The sequence below is a fragment of the Chinchilla lanigera genome, unplaced genomic scaffold (genome assembly GCF_000276665.1).
Source record: "Chinchilla lanigera isolate Chin_1 unplaced genomic scaffold, ChiLan1.0 scaffold00044, whole genome shotgun sequence".
NCBI lineage: Eukaryota > Metazoa > Chordata > Mammalia > Rodentia > Chinchillidae > Chinchilla > Chinchilla lanigera.
In genome coordinates, this window is record NW_004955445.1 from 9,894,270 (window position 1) to 9,914,826 (window position 20,557).

Genomic DNA, 20,557 nt, shown 5'->3' on the forward strand with positions numbered 1-20,557 from the left:
GTGACAAAAATAAGTGCAATTTAAATTACCATTTAAAACCAGGGATATAGCTCAGCGGCACAACACCTTGCTTGGCAAGTGCAAGGTCCTGAGTTTGATTCCCAGTTACCAAAAAAATAAATAAATAAAGTTGCCATTTATCCATTCCTCAGTGCACAGGTCAGTGATATTGAGTACATTCACACTATTATGCCACCATCACCACAGTCTATCCACAGAACCCTTTTCACAAATCCTTCTTCCCCTGGCTCCCAGCAATCACCATTGTACTTTCTATGTAGATGAATTTGACTATTCCAGGTGTCCTATGTAACTAGAATCATATAGTATGTATCCTTTTGTGAGTGGTTCACTCAAGCTGTGGTACGTGTTAGGATTTCTATCCTTTTCAAGACTGAGTAGTATCCCACCATGGGTACACCTCACCTTTGTGCTTATCCACTCGTCAGTCAGTGGATACCTGTGTTGCTTACACATTTCAGCTAGTGCAGATAATGCTGTTGTGATCAGGAGTGTACAGATATCTCTGAGAAACCCTTATGTGAATTATCTTAGGTATCTACCCAGCAGTGGAATTGCTGGATCATGTGGTAAGTCTAGTCTTCATTTTTAGGAGAAGTCCTACGATTTTCCATAGTACCTGACCATTTTGGCTTCTTGACAACTGTGCATGAGTGTCCAGCTGCTGCACATTTTTGCTAACACTTGTTACTTTCTGTTCTCTTGATAGTTATGATCCTAACGAGGGTGAGGTAGGGTCCTGTTGCATTTCCCTAGTGATTAGTGATATCAGACATCTTTTTCTGTGTTTACTGGCCAGTTCATATCTTCTTCAGAGAAAAGCCTATTCAAGTCCTTTGCCCCATTTTAAATCTGGTTGTCTGTTTTTTTGTTGTTGAGTTGTAGGAATTCTTTATATATTGTGGATATTAACTTCATCTTAGATGTGTGATTTTCAATATTTTCTCCCCTTCTGTAGCTTACCTTTTCACTCTGTTCATTGTGATTTTTTTTACTGTGACCTTTGATGCACAGAAGTTTATAACACTAATGTAGTCCAATGCATTGATTTCTTTTGTTGCTTGTGTTTGTGTCATATCTGAGAAATGATTGCAGAGAAGCAATGCTGAGAAGCTTTTCCTTGTTTTTACTTGTAGGAGTTTTACAGCGTAGGGTTGTGTTTAGAACTGTGATCCATTTTGAGATTGTGTTTATATGGTGTGAGGTAATGGTCTAACGTCAGGCCTTTGCATGCGGATATCCAGGTTTCCCGGCACTATTTGTTTAAGAGACTGTCACTTCTCCATCAAGTGGTCTTGCCATCATCATATACACAAGGGGTTAACTCTGGGTTCTCTATTCTGACCCATTACCCACCTGTCTTTGGGCAATGACACATTATTTTGATTACTGTAGCTTTGCAGTAAGTCTGAAACCAGAAAGCATGAGACTGCCAACTTTTTTTTTCAAGATAGTTTTGGCTATTTGGGGTTTCTCAAATGCTGTGTGAATCTTAGGACAAATTTTCTGCCAAAAAAAAAAAAAAAAAAAGTCAGGGGTTTTTGATAGAAATTGAACTGAATGTTTAGGTCAACTCGGGTAGGACAGAGATCTTAACAACATTAATTCCTCGAATTCACGAACAAGCACAGCCTGTCTTTGTGTTTGAGTTTCCTTTCATTTCTTTCAGCAACATTTTTAGCTTTATGCGTATAACTCTTTCTCTTCCTTGGTCACATGTACGCCTCGGTATTTTATTCATTTCAGTGTTGCTATGGTTTGGACATGAAATGTCCCCCAAAAGCTATGTGCTCAAGCTGATGGCATATTGGAAAGCAATGGGACCTTTAGCGGGTGGAGAAAGCAGGTCACTGGGGTGGTATCTGAAGGGCACACTGTGTCTCTGGCCTATTCTCTTGGCCTGGCTCTAGGCTTCCTGTCTCCTTAATGTTCTTCCTCCTCTGGGGCCCAAAGCAATGGAGCCAGCAAACCACAAACTAAAGCCTCCAGAACCATGAGCCAAGCTATACCTCTTCTCGGGGCTGGGGGTTTAGCTCAGCGGCAAAGTGCCTGCCTGGCAAGCGCAAGGCCATGAGTTCAATTCCTGGTACCAGAAGAAAAACAAAAACAAAAAACCAAATTATACCTCTTCTCTGTGCTGTTCTGTTAGGTATTTTGTCGCAGTGAAAGAAAGCTGCCTAACACAAGTGTTACTGCAAATGGAACCCTCTCCCCAACCCCAGTACTGGGAATTGAGCCCAGTGCCTTTGAACTGAGCTACATCTCCACCTCCAGTCCTTTCTTATTTTAGGTCTTGCTAAGTTGCCCATGTTGGGTTCAAATTTGTGATCTTCCTGCCTCAGCCTCCCAGAGTGTAGAACTGCTTTCTTAATTTCCTTTTCAAACTGTCATCGTTAGGAATAGAAATGCGACTAGATTTTTGCATGTTTTTGCATTCTGCAATTTTGCCAAATTCATTTAATTCTAATGGTTTTTTTAAGTGGAATCTTTAGAATTTTCTACACATAGGATCGTGTCATCTGAGAATGCAGATTAGTTTACTTGTTCTTTCCAGTTTGGGTGCCTTTTCTTTCTTTTTTCCTCTCTGGTCTGCCTGGGACTCCCTATACTACGCTGAAGAGGAGTGGTTCCTCCTCTTCCTGGTAGATTCCTTCTCTTCCTGCACGTCTCAAATCAAGCGTCCTCTACTACGGAGGCCACTGCTGTTGAGCCCGTGGGTCCTCGCTGTCACATCAGCACGCTTCATCTCACACCACTCAGGTGAGTCGACATTCATCACGTACTGCTGTTTCCTGCCTCTGCCTCCTGTGGGCTCCATGAGTCCAGGGACCTGGCTTCCCAGCATGCCTGGTGCCTAGGACAGAGTCTGGTGCACAGAAATTCCTTGTTGCACATTCACTGAAGAAATTGCTCCGTGGTGGGACTGAGGTGCCAGCATGCGGAGGCTCCCGGCTCCTGGCGATGCCTCCTTCTCTCTGCCCCTCCTTCTCTGCTCTGCCTGCCCCTCTTCACCTGGTTGATTCCTCACCATCCTCTGTGATCCCCATGCTGCTGCCAATGATCACCTGCATGCGGTGGTACAGGAGTGCAGGGCGAGGAGCTGTCCTCATCGTCACAAGCAATCAGCAGAATTGACAGCCTGCCCTCCAGCCTTTAGGGAATGAAGTATCCAGTTCCCTGAGAGGGAGAAATAAACCGCCAGGAAGAGAAGGAGAAAGGGAAAGGAGAAATTTCACAAGGAGGAGTGCATTTGCCAGCACTGAGGGCGAGCATATGTTTCCTCCTGGTCTCAGAACTAAGAGGAAGCCCAGAGGAGGAAACACTCAGAAAAGAAGATGCTTCATCCTCAGATTAGCCCACAGCCGCGTCGGGAATCCTTAGAAATGGAGCCTGTGGGCTATTATTTAAAAATCAAAAAGCAGAAGGAGAAAAGACCAGGCCCTGAGCCTCAGTCTCAAGCATTCGTTATCCTCCTGCGCCTGGCTGCCCGGCAGCAGCTGGCCGGGTGGATACGTTCCTCCCTGAAGCCCTTCCTGCTCTTGGAGGAGGAATCCTCTACATTTTGCAGCTTGTCTCTCTACAGCCCAGCGATTAGAAGCAAAGCTGCCAATTACAGGCTAAATCTCATTTCTCGAATTCCAAGCCTTGAATCTTGTTCTGCCTCCTGCCTGACCCGGATTTATCGGTGACCCTGACGTTTGGGGCACTCTGGGGGCTGCCGTGCTGAGCACTCTGAGCACGGTAACTTGTTTAATCCGGGCGGCCAGGTCCCCGGCTCCCAGGTGAGCAGTCAGGCTGGGCCGGGCCAGGGCTCCCTGCGGCTGAAGCTGCAAGATTCCAGGCCTGCACCACCGACCCCTGACCAGGGTGGTCATACGCTGTGCTGCATTGCTCCCGGGGACCCGGACACTGAATGAGACTGCTCCAGAGGTCTCAGGATTTCCACTTAAGGCCATAAGGTGTCAGAACCCACCTGTTCTAAGGGGAAACACCCAGGCCACCCCCAGAACCCCCAGCATGACAGGAGGACTGGAAGGAGACTCCCCTCCCAGAGGGAGTGCACAGGGACAAGGAGGCGCCCACCTGCCAGGGCCATCACCTCCCAGGCAGGGCGCATGTCTTCCTCCCTCGCTGGGTGTTTCTCCACCAGGGTCCTTACAGACTGGAGGGGCACAGAAGAAAGGACTGGGATGCCCGCTCTCCTGCAGGACATGGGAGACATAAGGGACACAGGACAAGGTTAGGCAAACCATGTTGGCAGCACCCCGGGTAGAGGAAATGCTGGGCTGGGTCCACCTGGAAAGGAGGCAGCCAGAGGGTGGCCCGAGGCTTGCCCCTGGCAGGAATCAGGGCACGTCCTCAGTGCCCCAGTGTCTGGGGACTGCGCGGGGTGCCAGGGGACTAGCACTGGCCCCATACACCTGCACTGGGTCAGACCTCCAGAAGCCGACCCTCAGGTTGGGTCCGCAGACAGGGACTGCATCCAGGACTGGCCGGGGGGGAGGAAATGGGAAAAGGGGATTAGGAAGGGCAGGAAGGAGACAGTGTGCCGGCATGCAGCAGAGCAGCTCCTTGTCCTTCCACAGGGCAAGGCAGGGCAGGGCAGGGCAGGGCAGGGCGCTGGGTTTCCCGGGGCCTGTGCTCCACGCCTCTGCATGGGACAAAGCAGGTCCAGCAGCCCAGGGCAGGCCTCCTCTGAAAACCACTGAGGCCCAGAACGCTGAAGAGGACAGGGCACCTAGGCCAGCTCTCCCCCTGGCCACTCCCCATCCAGGGACGATCCCAAGCGTCCCTGTGCTGGGGGGAGAAGACACTCTTCAGCTTGATCTTCGCACCACAGGCTCTGAACAGCTGCAGTTCTCTTGTAGCCTGGAGGACAGATGAGCTCCTCCCTGCCCCGCGGGGCCTCAGACTTACAGACACTGTGAGCACGGATGCGGGGTGTGTCCCCAGGGGAACCTCCTACCTGACCGTGCACCTGGTGCACCTGTCCTCAGAGCGGGTCCCTTCCCAGCACAGCTGACCAGCAGGGACCCCTTCACAAAGCTAGATTGGCTAATGTGGTATCTCAGTTACTTTTCTCTCATTGCTGAGACAAAATACCTCATGCCCAGAATTAAGGAAGGAAAGATGTATTTAGCTCACAGTTTGTAGAGGTTTCAGTCCATACTTGGCTGGCTCCAAAGCAGAGTGGCACATGGCAGAGGGCAACAGTTCATGGCAGCGGAAGGCAGCAAAAGCAGCAAGAGCAAAAGGGAGGAGCAGCAGAAGGCAAGCCTCTTTCCCTCCCTTACACTGTATGCAAACTAGCAAACTACTCGCCCCAGGGCAGATGTAGCACTCCTACCCATAAGCCCAGCTTATGGACCATGGATCAGTTATAAACTCTAGAAGCCCACCCCATGACTGCACAAATCTCTGGGGAGACATTTAGACACAAACCATGACACATGGGAGCTAAACATTTTATAGTCATATCTTTACACAAGTTACTTGGTGCCTATTTTCACGTTGGGGCCACTAGGTCATTTCTATCACAGGGTCTGATTTGGGGCTGTCTCGTTATCATCTTCCACATCATGTGATGTTATTTTGGTTCCTTTAGAGGGAAGTGAGGATATGGAGACACTTGTGACCTGAGCGCAGAATCCAATCTGACCAGCACTGCCCAACACAGATAGAATTCCATCCACACATGCAATCTTACATTTTTTCATAAGAACATTAGGGAAAAAAACTAACAAGAAACAGACAAAATTAGGTTTAATGACGAGTTTCACTTAACCTAAAACGCATCTTTTTTTTTTGGTTTTTCTCCAGTACCGGGAACCGAACTCACGACCTTGCGCTTGCCAGGCAGGCGCTTTTGCCGCTGAGCTAAATCCCCAGCCCCCTAAAACGCATCTTGAAATGTTGTTTCAACATACAATAAGTAGAAAAGTTAAGATTGTTCACATTTTTTTCATACTGTCTTCAAATTTTTATTTGAAGTTTTACATTCACATCGTCGTGTTTATCAGAAATACTTAATCTGTATTTGGATTTCAGAAAATTGACAGTCAAAAAAGCAGATTGACCTCCATAGCTAAAATAAATTTAAGTTTTCCAGTAACTAAATCACATATCTAAAAAAAAAAATCACATCTCTACTTTAGTCACTTACATTAATTGAAATTAAACAAAATTAAAAATTCCGTTTCTCAGGCACACTAGCTGCATTTCGTATGTTCAGTTGCTGAGCGTGTACAAGGCAGTGCAGGTCTAGATACAGTGGTGCCCCGGCTTACTAACTAACAATTCTGGTCACAGAATTTGTTTCGTGATTCTGGTTGCCACTGAATTGTGCTTTCCGAGTGGCTCTTTAAGCTTTGTGATCAGCTCTTTCCAAACAACCTGACTTGGTTTTCATCAAAGCGGCCCTCCCCGGCCCTGTGACAGGCACATTCCTGGTTGTCTACCCGCCGTGTTTCTCTGATGACAATACCAAGTCAGTCTGGAGCAGAGCTTCAGGACCAAACTGCCAACTTCCAGCACACATGATCCCTTGAGGGAGGAGCGAAGGGCCCCAGGCTGTGGGCTCCTCAGTCCCGCTATTCCCAGAGGAAAGGAGCGGAACGGACATCAGTTCGACCCTGCTAGGCAGCTACACAGGGAAGGTCCTCCGCTGCAGCTAGGGCGTAAAGTGCGGTGAGCCGCAGCCAGAGGGTCGTCACTGCCGTTACTCTTGCTGGTGTAAAAGCTCCCAGCACTCCAGAGCCCTGGGCTGCTGGCTGCCTGCACTATCCCTCCCCACCACAGCTGCACCACCGCCACCCCAACACCACCCTTACTTGATTCTGGCGTCTCCCTGTGCCCACACAGCTCCTTGGCTAGGGCACAACAACATGATCCCCAGCTCCGGGTCATCCTGGGGAGCCAATAGTATTGCACTCCACGGCCCCTGGGCTTCTCAGTGGTCCAGGAGTGGCCACATGGCCAAAGATGGCTCATTTTGTGCTGTAGGGAAACCATGCTTAAAGGACTTTGTCTCTCTAGATGTGTAGCCAACATTGTGGTGGCAGCCACATTGTGACCAAGAGGGAAGCTGACTTGAGAGTGAAACCCCAACAGCTGACGGCAGAGCAGAAAGGCTGGTGGTGGTGCAGAGGTGCAAATCAAGTACACTGCCTCCCCTGGAACCAGATTCACTAGGGTTCAGTTCCCGGCAGCCTAGAGTAGCAAACTCCTGCACGTAGGATCCCTCCCAACCACTCACCCCAACCCACAGCGCCAGCAACTCTCTCCTCTGCATCCCAGGCCTTTCTCTTTGCTGACCTGCTACACCCCATGCCCTGTGTACGTCCCCAGCAGCCACAGGTCCGAGAGAACAAAGTTTTACTTGTTGCTGTGCCCCCGAATGCAGGACCCTGTGCCCAGGAGGGGTTTTGCAAATGTCCTCGTATAAATGAATGTGGATTTTTGGTTTTCGTTTTCTGCAGTTTCTTTAGAAAGTCGGCTAAGGGGGATGGAAAGCACTGTATCTTTTTTGGTTTGTTTGTTTTTAAGAGATTCATTGCTAAGCTATAAACTGCTCTGTTAGACAACACCACAGTACTTCGATGCCAGTAAAGACAGGTTTTAAGACGTTCTATTTCACTGGGACAAACTACACGTCCATAAAAGTCCCATCCGTCTTTTTCTCAGTTGACAGTGTTTGAAGACTCGGTAATTTCCTTCCTGCAACTGATATCCCCCTTTTACGTTCAACGCCCTTTAACAGACGTGGTACTTTCTGCCAAACTCGTCTGGACAGCTGGCAGCGCGTCAAGCTGCTCCCGGGGCCCGGGGCCCTCTCCATCCATGTATCCTTTCACGGTGGAGGATGCCCATCCTTGCCCTCAGAGTAAAATCCAAGGGGGTCTTTAAGAGAAACCTCACTCCGCGCCAGGCAAATGCAGAGCTGGGAGTTCAGGGAGTAAGTGTGTCTGGGTTTTAAATCCCAGGTTAGGGTTTCAAGGCCTTCCTCCAGATGGTCAGAGGCCCCAGGGACCAAGAAGTGCCACCTCAGCATCAGAGTGACACTGGTGCACACTCCTGCAGGTCATTGGTGCCCCAGGGCTCCCAGCCGACCCTGTCACTCCCACAGCAAAAGGTACCTGCACCCCCAGGTGATGAGGTCTGGCCTCTGTGCCTGCCGTGAGACTTTTCTTTGCCTTATTCCCCCACATCCCACCCATCGGCTGCGAAATTTTTGCCACCACACGGTTGCCTCTCTCACCTCCGCTGTGCATACCATGGCCCAAGCGTCCATCATCTCTTGCTGGACCGTGGCAGTTGCTTCCTTTGGCCTCCTTGGACAGTCCATCCTATAGCAGGCAGAGGGATCTTTTTTTTTTTTTTTTTTGAGACAGGGTCTTGCTCTGTAATTCCGGCTGGCCTTGAACTCACTTATGTAGCCCAGGCTGGCCTCGAACTTACTGCACTCCTGCCTCAGCTTCCTAAGTGCTGAGATTACAGGCATGTGTCACCATGCATGCAGCCAGAGGGATCCTTTCAAAATATCAAGTCAAAATCTATAAAGCCCACCCCATCTCTCTTCTGTGCATGGCCTACAAGGCTCTGTATAACCTGCACTCTGGCTACTCTTCCCCTGGCTCTCTGCACTGACTTTCCTGGGACATATCAGGTACCCCACCACCACAGGACCTTTGCACATGCTGTTAACCCCTTTTCTGGAACAGTTTTCAGCCAGATATGCACATGCAAGACCCTTTAGTTCTTTCTGGCCTCTACTAAAAGGATTTCCATGCCCCCCACCCATGTCTCCAGACAATCTCCATTTCTAGGTGCACATGTCCACATGAATGTCCACGTGATTATACTTGTGTGAGAGCACGTGCCTCTTGTTCATGCCCCCATCTCAGCCCCCACTGAAAAGCCAGTTCCATGAGCACAGCCATCTCCCTGGTGCCTAGGACAGCACCTGACACATGCCTTGTAGGCCATGCACAGAAGAGAGATGGGGTGGGCTTTATATGATCTTGACTTGATATTTTGCAAGGATCCCTCTGACTGCATGGATGGTGACACATGCCGGTAATCTCAGCACTTGGGAGGCTGAGGCAGGAGTGCAGTAAGTTCAAGGCCAGCCTGGGCTACATAAGTGAGTTCAAGGTCTGGTCTCTGTGCCTGCCGTGATTGAATGAATTGAATGAATATGAATACAGATTGAATGAATATGAATGAATGAATGAATGAATGAATGAATGAATGAATGAATGAATGACTGGCTCACCCTGCTGAGGGCCTGGGAGACGGCAGGGCTGACCTAGCCCAGGGCGTCTGACCCAGGGCTGAGCTCCTGGTCCTGTGGCCCCAGAGGAGGAGTCACTACAAGCCTGGTGGCCTTGAGCTTGGGTCTCTGCAGTGCAGTGGTGTTTCTGCAGTACCCTGGCCCAGCAGCCAGAGCCAGGCAGACGCGGATGCCACCCTCACCCCGGAGCCTGGAGTTTCCAGGTCTGTGTCCCCAGAGGCCCAGCTGCTAGACAGTCACCAGCCACAGCTCCACAGTCCAGCGGGACACTGCCGGGCAAGCAGGGCGAGAGCTTAACGGGCCTGGCACCTCATCCCAGAGCACCCTGGAGCCGAGGGAGGGAGCTGCAGGCCATGAGGGGTGGCCTTGGAGACAGGGCCGGCCAGCGCCAGCTTCCGCCAGGCCAGGGCACTTCCCCGATGGAGATTTGGGGAGCCTGCGTCCCAATCCCATTCTCTCACCACTCCTTGCCAGTCAGCACAACAGCCCACTTGGCAAAAGAGGAAACTGAGGCAGGCCCAGGAGAGAGATGCGCCTTTATTCGAAGAGCTTGCCACCCCAGGTCTGTAGCAAAATGACCGCAGTGTGAGCCCTGAGCCTGCAGCCTGGACTGGGCCCCCCTCAGCCACCTTCAAGCTGGGCAAATTGCTAATCCCTGTGCACCTCCGTTTTTCCATCTGTAAGCGGGTGACAAGTGTACTAGACTCAGGCCTTTTTTATGAGTGTGATGAAACAGGCATCAGCCACAGGGGAGGAGCCCGGCCCTGGGCCAGACCCCAAGCTCACAGGGTGGGGCCTCCGCCAGCTCAGCCAGGGAAGGGGGAGGAGTCCTGCGGCTGCTTTGCTTTTTTGTTTGTTGTTTGTTGTTTAGCTTTGTGAACGAACCAGTGCAGCACCTCTGCTTAGCAAGCACTGTCTTTGTCAAATAAAAACACAGAATGCACATAAAGCACTTCAACCCGTGTCAGCCACACAAGTGTACTCCGTGAATCTGGGCCGCTCTGTTTTATTTTTTGTTTTGTTTTGGTGTGGTTTGGGATTTTGTGTGTGTGTGTGTCCTGTTGAGACAGGGCCTCACTATACAGTTCAGGCTGGCCTTGAACTCATTTTGTAGCCCAGGCTAGCCTTCAACTTGCAGCGATCCTCTTGCCTCAGCCTCCTGAGTGCTGGGATTACAGGCGTGCGCCACCACACCCAGCCCGCTCTGTTTTATTGACAAAGTCAGATCAGAGCCCAGCACTCGTCCTGGCCCACCTGCTTCCCCAGAGCTACAGCACAAACCTCAGGCAAACAGTTCCAGGTTCGTTCTATCCGGACACCTGTTCACCTCTGAGGTTACCTTTGCACTCTCTGCTCCCACCTCCACCGTCCCAGCCCGCACCCTCCCACACTCATGCACACGTACATCTGTGCAAACCAAAACTCTAGCCCTAGGGCTCTGAGTCCCAGCCTTCTTTGCAAATTCTACACCAGGTCTCCTTGCAGCCCCACCCCTGCCCAGATGCCCACCTCCCCTCCCACCAGGGCCGAGGGCCTGCGCAGCAGGGATCTGGGCAGGGGAACCCACTGGTCCTCGCTCCCCTGCCGAGAAGACAAAGGGGCTGTGCAAGTGTCCCCTCACCCCAGTCCTCCCACCTCTGTGCCCCTCCCAGTGACCAGCACCAAGCCTGGCCATGCCTCTGACGTTCCCCACCCAACCCTGAGACTCTGTCAGCTTTGTCACCTGGTGACTGGCAGCAGGCACTGGCACCAAAGCAGGCTGGACTCGGGTCTTTCTTGGAACTGGGGAGAAGGTGAAACCTACAGGTGCAAATGGCCACAGAGAGGGGTGCCTGGACCCGCTCGGCAGCTCAGCAAGACCAGCCTGAGCCGTGAAGGTCAGTGCAGAGCTGGCAGGGCCGCAGCCTCGCGGTGGTCCCCGCCCCCTGCTGATCACTCTGGCTGGACAGAGTCACCGAGGAGGGTCAAGAGCGATGCAAGGAGGCCGCTGTGGTCCTTCTCTTGCTCCTTCAGTCTCTCAGCAGCAGACGGAGGTCCCAGCCTGGAGAGGTGCAGGAACTGGGCACTCCTGCTGGAGGAATGAACCCAACTGGGAGCAGGCAGTGTGCAGGAGGCAGGGGCGGGAGGCAGGGGCGGGACTGCCGATACAGCTGGCCTCCGGGCATGAGCCGGGATGCTGGAAAGCAAGAATGGAGGAGGATTGGCTCAGAGGGACAGCGCAGAGGAAGCCCGAGGCAAGGATGTAGGAAGACAGAGCTTCTGGTGGGCAGAGGGGACTGTGAGAACCAGACCACATCCTGAAAAGCGGCTCGGAAGTGGAGGCCTGAGCTGCCCAGGCAGAGTGCAGACTGCGTCCCTCAAGCCAATGTCCCTGGCTGCGGTCGGCACGTTATCACCCACCTCGCCAAACGCACAACCTGTGAAGGCATTTGACATTTAAATTTAACATTCCGCCTATTTATTTTTAAAGCAAACCTTATAAGCTTGACTTTACTGGAAAAACACATTAGAAAGCAAAGCAGCATTACTAATCTCAGGCGGGTACAACGGCTGGTGCAGGGCTGGGCCCAAGGCCGGCTCTCACTTGGTTTCAAAGGAAATGGCCGGTTGCTAGGAAAGAATTAAGACGTGATAGCAACAACGGAGACTCTGCCCCATGACGGAAAGCAGAACAAGTAATGACCCAACTTCCTAGCTGCGCAGCTCCACCGTATGTCAGGAGGTCTGAGTCACACCTGGTGGCCGTCACTCGTCATCCGCCCCCAGCAAGCAGATGTCATCCACGACCTAGACACAGCCCTGGAGCCCTGCAGTGGGCCCACACCTCCTCCAAGTGCCACCCCCGCTTATCTCTGCCGGGTGGCTGCGTCCACGGCCTCAGCAGCCGGCTTCGTCCCCATGCACGGCAAGCGGGAGGGCCAGGCAACTAACACCCCCTGAGAACGGCTCACAGGAGTTGGGGTGCCAATGCCCCACCCGCTCCATCCTGAGATCCCTCAGTCATGTGTGTCTGGCTCCATCCCCCTGCTCTCTCCAGACACCTTCTGCCCCAGCAGACTGAACCCACACCCTTAACTGGCATCCTGCCTTCCCCCGCACTTCCTGACGCCCTAGCAGAGCTTCCTGGGGTCACCTCCCAGACAAACACTTGCTCTCTTGCTCCTGGGACAACCGCAAGCAAGGAACCAACCACCAGTGACATTTGTCTCACTTGTAGCATCAAACCCCAAGTCTGAGAAACTCAGCCCAAAGAAACCCAGAAAACAGCTTGGCTCTGATACGAAATCAACTTCCAAGAAGCCTGCTCTGCCATTTATGCAGGAATGAGCTGGATGCGTCCACGAAATATTTCCATGTGGGACTGATTAGTGAGGGTGCGACTAGAACAGAGTCCATCGGATCTGCAGCCGATCCCTCCCCCTGGCTCCTGCATAGAGTGTGGACTTGGGTGGTGCCAGGGCGCGTCCGGGGAGCTGGGCCAGGCACAGCAGTGCTCAGGGAGGAGGCTGCAGAAGACCGGCAGGGAATCTGCCCTCAGAAGGAATTTGGGAAGAGCCATCACCAGGAATTTGTAACAGATTATGCTGGGGAAAGATGGAGGAAGAGTTTCTGAGTTATGTGGACACCTGTGTCAGTCACTCCCGGAACACAGCAGGAGGAGTAGGTGTAGGGAGAGCGAGGTCACAATTCAGAATGAGGTACACCTTGTGTGACCCAGGCCTGAGGAGCTGATCTCAGGGCACCCAGGCAGAGATGGATGTAGCCGGTCAGGTAGGGGCTCAGAGGAGACAGGAGAGCCGCAGAGGCCACCTGCCTGCAGATGCGAGGAAAGGGCCCGTGGACTGAGAGGGTGTGTGTGTGTGTGTGTGTGTGTGTGTGTGTGTAACTTGTAGATGTACAATACACATAGCATAAAATGTATCATCTCAAACATCCATCTGTGGCCACTTGAGCTCCCTCCACCTTTTGGCTATTGTGAAGAATACTGCTATGAAACACGGGTGTACAAATATCTCTTGGAGATCTTGTGTTCCGGTTTCCCCCACAACGTGAGGGAGATGACGTTCACTTTGGTTCACGGCGTCAGTCCGTGGCCAGGAGGCTCAAACACAGAAGCGGTGTGGGGAAGGAGAACGGCACCCGTCAGGGCAGGAAGAAAGCACAGAGCTGGGTGAGGGCTCAGCGAGGGAGACGCACCCTTCCACATCACACTCCCGGGGGCTGCCTCCCGCCCAGACCCCGCATCCTAAGAGCGGCCAACAACACGGGCCCCATCACCCAAAAGCCCCACCCTGCACACATGAGACTTGGGGGGATATGCTCAAGCTAAACCATAACACTGGACCACACTACCGTATAGCTATTGTTTCAAGCAAACACCAGGCTCTTTTCCAAGTGCAGTTCTGCATTTTCACTGACAATGCACAAGGGTTCCAGTTCCTCCATATCCACATCAACACTTGTTACCTTTGGGGGCTTTGCTTTTGGTTTATTTTTAATATAGTGGCTATGCTCATGGGTGTGTGCTGGCTCAGAAGTTTTTAAGTTACAGATGGTGAAAAGGTGCAGAGCAAGAAAAGGATGTGTGCGACACTGTAAAAGGGGAGGGGTGGCTAAGTCAGTACCAACCTCACAAGCCCAGATCTGCTGCGGATGTGCCTGCCTACAAGCGCCAACACTGTGACAACATTTACTGTTCCGTTAATGAGACGTCTGGGAGCTGCTTTGTAATCCGGGCTCTTTTCTGCATGGCCATGTTCGGCTAACTAGTGATGGTGACACCGGCCCTCCCAGCTTCACACTGACTGTCTCTGCTGCACCAGGACCGTGTGTGGAGCAGCCAGAAGGCCTCCTGCCTCTAGGACCCTGGCCTTTTGAACAGGAGAAAAATGGCTTCCCCAAAGATCTCCTTGCACCTCACTGGCAAGAACCTCCATGTGCCCACACATATTATCCATACCTAGGGGTCTCTTAAAGCAGACTGCTGGGCCCACGCACCGCTCTTTGGCTCAGTGGGCCTGGCCAGTGCTGATGTTGCTGGTCCAAGGATCACACTTGGAGAACCACGAATAGAAATGATCTTGAGCTGGGTACATTAAAACCCAAACAAAATCAGATTCCTGTTAGCAAGGGTACCAGAGAGGAGAGGTGGATAAGAACCTAGGTTTTCTGCTGTTAACTCTTAGCTAAGCTCATTGCTTCTTTTTCACCTGCTAGGAGCCCTAAGGCCTGGAGCAGGGTTGTGAATATCATCCTTTTGGTGTTTAATATATTTCTTGGGACTTGGTAGTAACCTTCAAGAAATTTGCCTAGTGAATGACTACATGAGCATCTCACCAAGGACGTTGGGCTGCTCCACGCTTTGGACACCTGACCGAAGCCCCTTCCAGGGCGCGTGCAGGCAGGCGGCCTCCAAGGCACAAAGCAGCCCCCGCTCTACCGGATGCAGGGCCAGTAGAGGCCTGGCTTCCTGCTCTCACGTGACAAGGCAAGATCAGAACTCAGCTACGGGTCACTCGAGAACAACAGAACAACTCCTGCTGCCCACCCCCAGGCTGAGACTGACAGCCGGTGAGCACCAGTCCCAAATAGTGTCTGTTAATGGCCCACATGGGTGCGGCTCCTGCTGAAGTCCAAGAAACAAGCCCCAATTCACGGTCTAAGCCAACACCACCAATTGAAAACACCTTTAGCCCGGCTTATGCAACTTTGTGAATCTGAGCAAAAGCAGCTGCCTGCAGGCCGCACATACTACATATTCCTTTATCCACAGGGGACCCTTTTAGAGTTGCTGGTGTGGCATACAATGAATGAAGAGAACCGTCCTGGGTGTCACTGACTCTTCATTCTACACACATACACACACACACACACACACACACACACACACACCCTGGAGGGAACAAAGTAGGGGTGGATTTTTAATACCCATTTTACAGATGAGGAAACAGAGGCTCAGAGAGTGAACCAGGCCAAGGCCATGCAGCCAGATGCTGCAAACAGAAGCCAAATCCTCTGCCTGTGCATTTTACACGATCCTCTGACTAATGAATTTGACATGTTCTAGGTTTCATGAGTGGATGAAATGTCCCTGCTTCAATTTGAGAATGAAATGAGCAAGGACACTGAGCCTACTGTGACCACCTTTGTCACATGGAATAGGCCCATTCGGGACTGGGACCTAGGTCGGCACTGGAGCCTCCAGGGGGCCAGGGATGAGGAAGGCTGGGCCATTTCCCATCTTGTCCTGGAAGCTGACGAACATTCTGGAGTCCGAGCTCCTTGCAACACTAGACAAATCACTTCCCCTCTCTGACCTTTGATTCCCTAAATGTGACCCAGACCTGAGGAGGAGCATTAAATGAGAGGCAACTAGTTCTCTGCCCCCACCCCCGCACAGCGGGAGGACGTGTAAGCAGGTGGTTGTCTCCCGTGGCCACCTGACCATAGGATGAATCCTACCTCCCCAGGCCAGTTGCAGAAACTCGAACGACCAAACTGCTCTGTACAGGGGAGCAACCACTGACCCAGGCCGGGCAGCAGTTGCCCCATGGACCTGTGTGATGTGGTGGCTGTGCCAGAGGAATCACAGCTTCTGAGAAACCCCATGCCCAAGGCTTCTGGTTCCTCCAGGGCAGCAGTGGCCCAGCCCTCAGCATCCAAGCCCACCTTCGCGGCTGGACACCATGGCTGGGGTGTGTGGCCAAAGCAGCCCCACGATGGGCCGCACTGGCCACAGCTTCTGTCAGTCCCACCCAGGGCTGAGGGAGCCACGAAGCAAACACAGTGGCACACTGGGTCCTCTCTGCTCCGGTTTCCTTGTTGATTGTTTGTTGCTGTTCTGCAGATTGGACCCAGGGCCTTCATACTGAGCTTACGTCCCTACCTTTTATATTTATGTATTTATTTACTTACTTATGAGCTAGAGTCTCGCTAAGTTGCTCAGGTTGGCTTGAACCATGATCTTCCTGCCTCAGCCTTGCTCAGTGCTGCGATTACAGGAAAGTGCCCCTATGCCTGGCTCTGCCTTTCTATTTCTGCCTCCCTGGGTGCCCTCATGGGGGGTGCCTTAATACTCGGGGAAACGTCCCCTTTGTGCCTGGCTCTGGGCCACACAGGGGGTCATGCTGGATCCCATCAACACCCTCCGCCTCTCCCACTCCACCCCAGACGCCCTCTGGGAGGTAGGAAGTATGGACTGGGTGCCCCTTCACCAGGAGGAAAGGTGGCTCACGTCCTGTAGAACCACCTGCAGCCAGATGGCACCCATCTGAGCCCGGGCCTGGTTTCCCCCGCCCACTCAGGAGCCACCTGTCCTCACTCCACTGGCACAACCAGAGCCAAGCTACACCCCCTGTGAAGTCACCCACCATGTGTTCCAGGGTCAGCGAGGTCCTTACTCTTCAGAAAACCTGATATTAGGCCCTCCTCCACGACGTTGGTCACTCCTGCAGCACTGGGGGACACTCCTGAGAGCTCTCCCACTGCCCAGGTCATGAAAATGCCCTGAAAGTACACTTAATGTGGGTGAATTCCATAGCATAGAAACTATATCTCAGTAACACTGGTTCGTAAAACAATGCGCATGTCTGGACCTATCAGTGACCCATTCAGTGGGGCCGAGACTGAGTTCTTGCTCTGGTACCCCCATGGGGAGGTTTCTTTCCACCACCATCACTCCCTGCAGGGAGAGGAGTGACCCCTACCAGTGGGTGTGTTCACCTCCCAGGGCCACCAGAAGGACGACCACATCTAGGTGGCTTACACTACAGCAATGACCTCCCTCACAGTTCCGGAGGCCAGAAGTCCGAACCCAAGGTATCAGCAACACTGTGCTCCCCGCAAAGGCTTCTGGGCAGGATCCTTCTTGCCTTTTCCGGCTCCCGCCGGCTGCCAGAATCCTCGGGTTATAGCTGCACGACTCCAGTCTCCACGTTGGCCTTCACAGGGCCTTCTCCTGGTCTGTGTCCCCATCTTCTCTTCATACAAGGACTCCAGTCACTAAGCCACGTATTATCCCACCTTAAGTATTTACAGCTGCACAGACCCGATTTCCAAATCAGGCACATTCTGAGGTTCTAAATTGGCATGGGGGCAGGGAGGCGGCACTCTGCCGCCTAGCGCAGGGGGAATGGAGCCCAGCCCTTCTTGCTCAGCTCAGCTACCACAGCTGACCGGCAAGGCCCCTCTTCCTCCATCTTCATAATCCGCTTCCACTGGGTCCCAGGCCCCCCAAATTCAGATGCTACTATGGGACCAGGGACCGTGCAGGTATGAGTGGTAGTAGAACCTCTGTCAATTGTCCGCACTTAATGTCAGCTTCCCAGACTCCCCAGGGGACATCCGAAGGTCAAGCCCTGTTATCCAATCCAGCCTCACCAGGAAAAACTGCAGTGTGATCCATCTTCTCCCCAACAGACCCCACCACTGTCTCTGACCCCCACCAAGTCTACAAGGTGAGGGAAGAGGAGGAGGACTGATAATCACCCCTAAAAACAATAACTCACAGCCCTGCCCCAGGGCCAAACACTGTCTGATGACCTCATATATCAATTATTTAACCCCACAACCACCTCCTGCGTATGGACTCTTATCCTGTTTTCCAGATGAGGAAACCAGAGTTTACAGAAGTCAAGCACTTTGCCCAAGGTCTGGGTGGACTGAGGTCCGGCTTCGGTCTGTGCCCTAAGCCAGGGCTCAGCAATCTGCTACCCACAAACCAGATCCAACTCACCCGATATGCTTTTGCACAGCCCATGAGCTGAAAATGGTTTTCCCATTTTTAAAGGAGTGTAACAAAAAAAGAAGAAAAAGAAGATGTGACAAAGGCCATATGTGGCCCATAATGCCTCCACAATTTGTCCTCTGTCCCTTTCCACAAAGTGTCTACCAACCTCTTCCTCCCCAGCTCCCCAGAATCCACACCCTGAACAGCCAACGAGAGAGCCACTAGGAGGAATCCAGAGATTGCAGGTAGAAGTCTGACTCTTCCAAGTTAGGGGTGTAAGATATGAAATAAGAGAAAGTCACATGGCCCACAGCTCAGGCCAATCCCAGCACCACGGGACACATCCCTAGGCTCGGCAGATGGTCTAGGGACAGGCATGTGAAAGAAGTCACCCGATGAGGTGCAATCCTGGGACTTCTGCTAAAAAACAAGAGTAAGAGAAAGAAAAGATGAGGCAGATTTATTCAGTCACACAATTGAAGATCCTAGCGTTACCTGACTGGCTTCAGGTACAGCTTGACACATGGGTTCACACACGGGTTCATTTCCTGATGCTGCTTAGTAAGCTACCACAAACTTAGCAGTGTAAACCAGCATGAACGATTATCTCACAGTTCTCAGCCTCCGGGGTCTGCCCATGGGCTAGCTGGGTCTCCGCTCAGGAGCATAGCAAGCTGAAATTGATTCCACAAAGAGCTAAGTCCCATTTGGGACCTCTGCCTGATTATGTCAGGCCCAACTTGGCCAATCTCCCTTTAGAAAAATTCAAAATTAACTGATTGGGGGCCTTAAAATGAACTGATTATCTGATTTGGGGGTATAAAATCCCTTCACCTTGACCTCACCATGGGATTGAAATCGTTGTACCCACAATGCTGCACACACCCAAGGGGAGGGCCTTCTACAGAAAGACAAACAGAAATCAGGGCCATCTTGGAATGTGCCCTCCATGAGAGGATGCATTTGCCTACCTTATGCTTCTGCCTCCTGCTTCCATTCCAGGCCCAGTGTGGTCTCCATGGTGGCTTCTGAATTACCACCCAGTTCAAATCCAAGGGAAGAAATCTCCTCCTACTGATAGGTCAAATGAAAATCCTAGACCTGATTCTTATTGGCTCCAAATAGATCACGTGCTTATACCTGGCCAATCATTGACCAAAACACAGAATGCGCCGATTGGCCCAAATCTAGAGCAAGCCATGGAAGCTATTGCACCAGGGGCTCCAGGACTGAAAATAGGGTAGAGCCCATTTCCCAGGAGAAAAGTAGCGAACTGCTGCGGAAACTGGGCAAATGGGTGCTGGGAACACTTCTCTCCAAACCCTGCACCCCCAAACACAAATATCTCCACCACATGTACACTCTCCTAGGTAGACTACCTTATTTCCAGCTAAAGGCACTTTTTATGTACAAGTTTCCAACACTGTTCTTGATTTCCTAGCCCATTTTTTATTGCAACTTTAGCTGAAAAACATCTTTACCTACATGTTCCTGCATAGGGACATCCAGTTCTCAACGTCCTCTGCTTAAAAGCGTCCAGGCCAGTGAGAAGGGAAAACGCACAACAGAGAGAAGGGGAAACGCCCGCACCCCTGGGGGTCTCTGCTCTCCAGCTGGGAGGGGCTCCTGCTTGTTCCTCCTCAGCAGCGGCCCGTGCTTCAGCTCTGAGCCTCCCAGTGCTGGGGTGAGGGGTGAGAATCAAAATGCCGTACCTAACCACAGGCCCTGACTCATCGGCCCAGATGCTGGCTGTCAGTGAGTACAGCCTTTTCCAGGCCAGACCTCGCCCCGCCTGGCTTCTCACACAGCCTGGCTTCTCACTCGGCAGCGTGTGGCTAACAGTCCGGCCACATCAGCACGTCCAGGAAGTTCTCCCAGAGGCCTCTGCTTGGAGACCGGTTCACCGTAGCCCAGCAGCACTGGCGGCCATGGGCCTCTGGCCAGCCGGGTCCAGCTTCATTACAGGTGCTCCAGGGAGGCTCCGTGTGCTCCAGGCGAGCAGTCCCTGGAGCGCTTTGTACATAAACTCATTAGTAACTTGTGACAACTCTAGGGGGGAGAGGTTATTGTCACTGTCCCTATTGGCAGGAGAGTTTGAGGGACAGGGGCCCATGGTAATGTACAGCTGGTGAGCACAGACTAAAAACTGTGTGGCTTTGTCTCTAAACACTAGGATGCACATCACTCCATTTTATCACCTCTTTTGTTTGGGTGTCACAAACAGGATATTCATTCATTTAACAAATATCTGTGGAATACTGACCATGCTAGACAATGTTCTGGTCACTGACAAACAGACACAGCCCCTGCTCTCCTTCAGCTAGTGCACGGTGGGGCATAGGGAGGCAGAGATAGACAGTGACCACAGACACAAACAGAATCTCAGAGAGTAGCATATTAAAGAAGACAATAAGATGGGGAAGGAAAATAGTGATCGGAAAACATCCTTAGGTGAAACACACAGGGAGAACTCTCCAGAAGATGACAGTTGAGCTAAAACCTAAAGGATGACAAAC